Genomic DNA, 6,421 nt, shown 5'->3' with positions numbered 1-6,421 from the left:
TGAGCACAAGAAAATTACCAAGGCAATGAACACATATTCCCAACTCAGATGCAACATCAAGGAGATGGCTATAATTAACTGGCTCCATGAAGATTTACAGTCTCACCTGGGTGTGTGTCTGGCCAATATTTGAAACTAGAAAATGATTTCTACTGAACATTAAGAGTGAAATAAAGGGGAGTTTGCAATGACTTACTGTGTAACTATTCCTTTTTCCAATCCTTGGTTAGTATCAGATTCACAGTCCTATTTTTATCAGTAAATTTTTAAAAAGTAGCATTACTACAACTTGCACAAACAATTTTCAGAAATCTGGTCTGAATGTCACAGTCAAGAAAAGGAGGTGAAACAGGTCTGGAAGCGGTGGATTGGCACAGTAGAGGAGAAACTCTGACAAGTCTGCTGAACGTTAATCAGGAAGGAAAGGAATGATAAAGTGAAGGTCATCACAATGGGACTCTGATAGTAACCGTTCTTGTCTCACAAACATCCACACTTAAAGCAGCCTTGCACTTAAAACAGGGACTTGCTGAAGAGAAGGAAGGGTTAGGAAATTTTGAGATCTAGACTCCAACTAATTGTACTATTTACCGAACTTAAAGTTTTCCACTAAACATGGTTAAGAATTGGTAGACTCCCTGAGTGGGAAAGGTGGTGTCTGTCTGTAGCCCCAGGGCTTGGTTCAGGAGTGTAGCTATTAGTAGGATTTAATAAATGTAGAATGGAGGAAGTAAGGAAGGAATCCCAAAATCAGTGAAAACTGAGACAGATCATGGAAAAAAAATGCATGCATTATATTCCTTCTTCCAAAATTAATTTTGAATGACCAATACTAGGGGAACATGGAGGTGGGAGGAGTGTGTGAGGGGCAGTTGGAGTCATGCATGTAAATTACATTTAATTCTATATTTGCTCATCTGCTCCATGGAAGGGATCTTAAGTTCTTTTGTATGTGCAAATTTTATTTCTTACACTAAATTGTGTGTTTTTGTAAACAAGGATCACTGTTTTTGGTTTGGGGGTGAGGGACTGTTTATATGGACTTCATTTTGATATTCTGTGTATGCAGTCAATTAATGAATGGAGGCAGGTTGGTGTACTGGAAAGACACTGGACTAAGTCAGAGATTGCGGGTTCAAGATCCAGCTCTGGCTATGTGATGTTTAATTACTTGCACACTCTGAGCTTTGCAATTTCATCTGCAAAATGGAATAATGATATTCGACAGGTTTCTCTTTCTTTTTTTCTTTTTCTTTCTTTTTTCTTTCTTTCTTTCTTTCTTTTTCTTTCTTTCTTTCTTTCTTTCTCTCTCTTTCTTTTTCTTTCATTCTTTCTTTCTTTCTTTCTTTTCTTTCTTCCTTCCTTCCTTCCTTCCTTCCTTCCTTCCTTCCTTCCTTCCTTCCTTCCTTCCTTCCTTTCTCTCTTTCTTTCTTTCTCTCTTTCTTTCTTTCTTTCTTTCTTTCTTTCTTTCTTCTTTCTTTCTTTCTTTCTTTCTTTCTTTCTTTCTTTCTTTCTTTCTTTCTTTCTTTCTTTCTTTCTTTCTTTTTCTTTCTTTCTTTCTTTCTTTCTTTCTTTCTTTCTTTCTTTCTTTCTTTCTTTCTTTTTCTTTCTTTCTTTCTTTCTTTCTTTCTTTCTTTCTTTCTTTCTTTCTTTCTTTCTTTCTTTCTTTCTTTTCTTTCTTTCTTCTTTTTTGGTTAGAATCAGATGAAATGATTCCCCCCCCACATTTTTAAAAATACAAATCACATGCAAGTATTTTTTTTTTAAATGTGTCTTTGTCTTTTTATCACTGCAGTTATAAGGCTTTGGATTCAAACCTATTTGGTTTCATATTTTGGCTCTTACTTGTCTCAGTCCTTGACAGACCCCACTTCCTTTAATTGTCACCCTTGATATTTTTCTTTTCCTTTTCCTAGGACACTTTTCCTTGCCCCTCAACTTCCACTGTCTTCCTCACATCCGTCCTACGGGAATTCTTACTGTCTGTCTCTGACTGGCAACTAATCCCTCTAAGGTGTTGACTGCTAATTGATGTGTGATAATGACTTAAGACAGAGGTGAACAACCATTTTTTTACAAGTACCAATTCTAGGAAAATAAATGTGTTAATGGGCCATATTAAAAAAAAAGAATACAGTAAAAGTCATCTGAAATCCTAGTACCCATTAATGGCTCCATTTAAATGTTAGCAAACTACTTTGTTTGTTTGTTTGTTTGTTGTTTGCTTTATTAAGACCTTGGGGGAAAATGTATTCATGTAACTTCCCAATGTATTGGCCAGAAAATCATAACTAAAATTGGTGTTTCTTTTAAACCACTGAAATGGTAATATCTGGATAAATTTGGGGAGGTTGAAACATGTAAATAATTTTCTAACCTTTCATCCTAAAATTAGCAGTGTTTAAAAGGAATGAAGCTAGTATGGTAGAAAGACTGGCTCATGGGTCATAATAATAATTATACCTAACATTTTTGAGAATTTATTTTATGTAAAAAAACCCTATAACATGTACTTTACATGCATTATCTCATTAATGCTCACAAGATTACTAAAATATAGGTATTGTTTTTTGAGATGAAGAACCCAAGACACAGGGAGGATGAGCAACTTGCACAGTCTCACAGTGGGTAAATGGTGGAACCAGATCGAAATCCAGGCTGGCAGGCTCCAGAGCCTGTGTTATTAACCATATGCTATTCTGAGATATTGGGAAAGGTTCAATATTTGCTGCTTCTTCAATCCTGTCATGAAAGCCAGATCTGGAGGCTGGGATTGTAAGCAAACCCATATCCAGACAAAATTGGATGGGGGTTACTAATAATGTATTGTGTATTCTTCTTGTGACCAGAATCTAGTATAAGGGATTTACATTTTCCTATTTTCCTGTATAAACAGAGATAGTGAAATCATTTTGTAGTTGGTTAAATTACCATACAAATTTTACTGAACTTATTTTGGTAACAAATATCTTGGAAAAAAGGAAAATTGGAAATCCCCGCCACCTCACCATCCACCATGATGGCATCACTACTGCATGACCACAGTAAGAATTTTAATGATATATTACTGTAAATGTTGAGTGCTTATTGTACTTGATTATTGAGGTGCCAAATTAGGCTCTTCACATTCACTGTGTCGTTCAACACTTGCAAGACTTGTGAGGAGCAGTTACTCTATTTCCATTCTACTGAGGGAAATCGAAGCTCAGAGAGGCTTAGCGACTTGCCCAGGGTCTCACAATTAAGAAAGGATAGAGCAGAGGGCGCCTGGGTGGCTCAGTTGGTTAAGCGACTGCCTTCGGCTCAGGTCATGATCCTGGAGTCCCGGGATCGAGTCCCGCATCGGGCTCCCTGCTCGGCAGGGAGTCTGCTTCTCCCTCTGACCCTCTTCCCTCTCGTGCTCTCTATCTCTCATTCTCTCTCTCTCAAATAAATAAATAAAATCTTTAAAAAAAAAAAAAAAAAAGAAAGGATAGAGCAGAGATTTGAAAGCAAATGTACTCAAATGTGGCTTTGGCTAATTTGTTACATTGGTTTCTCTACCTGTCATTCCTTGTTGAGCAGGTCTTGCTCTAAGCAACTCTCTGACCTCATCTGCTAACACATGTTCTCCCTTGATCACTGAGCACCAGACATGTGGATCTTCTTTCTGTTCTCCAAGTGCTCTTTCTGTTGCTGCTCTTCTGAATGGGATGTTCTTTCCTGAGATCTTCCTGTGTTTGCTCCTCCTTGTCACTGAGATCTCAGCTCAAGGTCACCTCTTCACCTGAGTGAGGTCCCTCACTCCACCCTCATCACTCTCCCTCACATTACCTCAAAAACACTGTCCTCTAAGTACTTACTATTCAATGTTAACTGGCTTATTTATTTGTTTCCTTGTTTACTGAATGTCTCTGCTACTTACAATGTTTGTAATGGCCAAAGTATTATTGACAGTCCCATAGAATCACAGTAAGCATTTGTTGCATGAATGAAGGGATGGTGGATGAATGAGTGCTGGAAGCCCACATCATTTCCAGATCTATCTGCCTGCATTCCTGACCATATTCCTGGCCAACATACCTCACACCACAGTGATTTTTGCAAGCCATGGTGGTTAAGGAAGATGTTACATCCAGCATTTAGCCACCTTCTGCATGAGATTCTTGAGGGAAGTAGAGACCTTACTTAATCTCCATAGCTATATTAAATTTCTATACTGGGAGAAGTCCTGTGCTAGGTGCTGCCAAAAGCAGGAAATTTAACTAATATTTATTTGGTACCAAATGTATGCCAAACCTAGATTATGTGTTCATCCACCCAAAGAAAAAAGTATATTCCATGTGGCCCCTATGCTTTGCTCTAGGAAGTGCCAAACATGTCAAAGAGATAATCATTTTTATGGAAATTGAGGGAAGTGTGTCACAATGGGTAGGGTAGGAAGCTCTATAGTATTAAAGAGTATGGATTATGGAGTCAAGGCTACATGGGGTCAAAGACGAGATACGCTACAGAAGACCCTATGAGGAAAGTCTCCTATGATCTGCAATTCACAGATGGGGAAAGTGAGGCTTAGTGAAACGAGGTAACTTGCTCAGTAGGATAGGTGATGAATGACAAAGTTGAGACAAGGGCATAGGCTGACTGTAGAGCTGTGTATCTAATCATTCTGCTCTAACCTTGAAATGCCTAAAGATGCCATTTAATTTGAAAATATTGAGAAACTTCTATCTACACTTATATTACTCAAATGGGGTTCTTGGACATAAAGTAGACAGGAAAGATTCCTGATAGATTTCAGAGTCAAAATGTACCAAGGGTATGGACTATCACAGAACATTCTCCTGTCTCTCACTTTCCATTTGGATTGGAAATGACATCATTTTGCAGGGGAGGGGGCTGACATGGGGAACACTTAGCTCTGGAAGGCTAAGAAGGTACAAGAGGTGTCTGGGGTAAAGGCAGCTAAAAGACTCGGTCCTCTGGTTTGATGTTGGCTTAGGCTCTGAGAATGAAGCAGTAAAGTGCTACCTGGTATTTCTTCACTTTTTCAGCCTACCTTCTCTAAGAGAGCAGATTCATGATAGGAGCCTCAGTTGGCAATAAAAACTATGCATGTAGGTTATTTCTCTTTGAGTCCCCTATGTAACTGATAGATGTTAAGCAAAACCCTAACATAATAAATGCTGCTCAATAATTTGTTCCGATATCCTCCCTTTACAACATCGTAAACAATGTCTAATAAGGGCTAGAGAAGTTTCTTGACGTGCCCCAAACTATACAACTGGATGATGGTAGAGTTCGTTTTAGAAACTGGTTTCTTAATTCTCAGTCCACTGTTCTTCCTAGTGTTGGACTCTAAGGTCACTTCATTGGGAAATATTACAATCTCATGATGATTCATTTTTCTCTGAGGAGAAAAAACAAAACAGAACTAGAGACAAACATACAGTTTTATAAAATGAAACAACAAAAACAAGAACTTCTGAACTTAGTGTTTTCAAATTTTACGTATAAGTCCACCTCCTTCCCTTTTTTTTTTTTTTTTAAGTAGGCTCCGCGCCTAGGGTGGAGTCCAATGCACAGCTTGAACTCAGGACCCTGAGATCAAGACCTGAGCTGATATCAAGAGTCAGACCCTTTACCGACTGAGCCACCCAGGCGATCCTCCCTCCCTCTTTTTTTTTCCTCCTCCCTCTTTTTAAAGCAAACTTTCTTGCTTTAATGTTTTACTAGAGAAAATAAGGCAAAGGCACTTATATTTCAGGTTTTTGGTTTGATTGCCTATGAAGCATTATTGCTATGCATTTAAATATATATTTCCTCAGAGGAGTCTGACATTTTGGCTACATTTCAAGCTTGTATAAGTTTCAAACGCCATGTAACCAACAGGAAATGGCAAATAAAAATATTTACCTGAGAGTAAATTGTATTTTCATGAGGAAATTTAATGTTTTTTAAACTTTTGGAATATAGATAACACTAAATCTGATGAATATAAATCAATTTGGCCCCATGAGGTACTTACTTATCCAACTTGACTGGCATATGAAAAACTATGAAAACTCTGTAAAGATTCTTACATTTTTTCCCCTAATCTCTGCAAAAATCTTTCCTTTACTGTCAAATATACCAATAATTAAATGGAACACTCCAGAATTTAGGGCAAAAAGTGTGTTATCTATCAGGAAAAATAGGGGTACCTGGATGGCTCAGTCAGCTAAGTCCCTGTCTTTGGCTCAGGTCATGGTCCCAGGGTCCTGGGATCGAGTCCCGAGTCAGGCTCCCTGCTCCAAGGGAAGCCTGCTTCTCCCTCGGCTGCTCTCCCTGCTTGTGTTCCCCTCTCGCTGTGTCTCTGTCAAATAAATAAATAAAATCTTTAAAAAAAAAAAGGAAAAGGAAGTGAAGTTGTGAGAGGAATTACTCTAGAAGCTTGAATGTA

The sequence above is a fragment of the Zalophus californianus genome, chromosome 4, assembly GCF_009762305.2.
Source record: "Zalophus californianus isolate mZalCal1 chromosome 4, mZalCal1.pri.v2, whole genome shotgun sequence".
NCBI lineage: Eukaryota > Metazoa > Chordata > Mammalia > Carnivora > Otariidae > Zalophus > Zalophus californianus.
Note: the sequence above shows the minus strand (reverse complement) of the source record.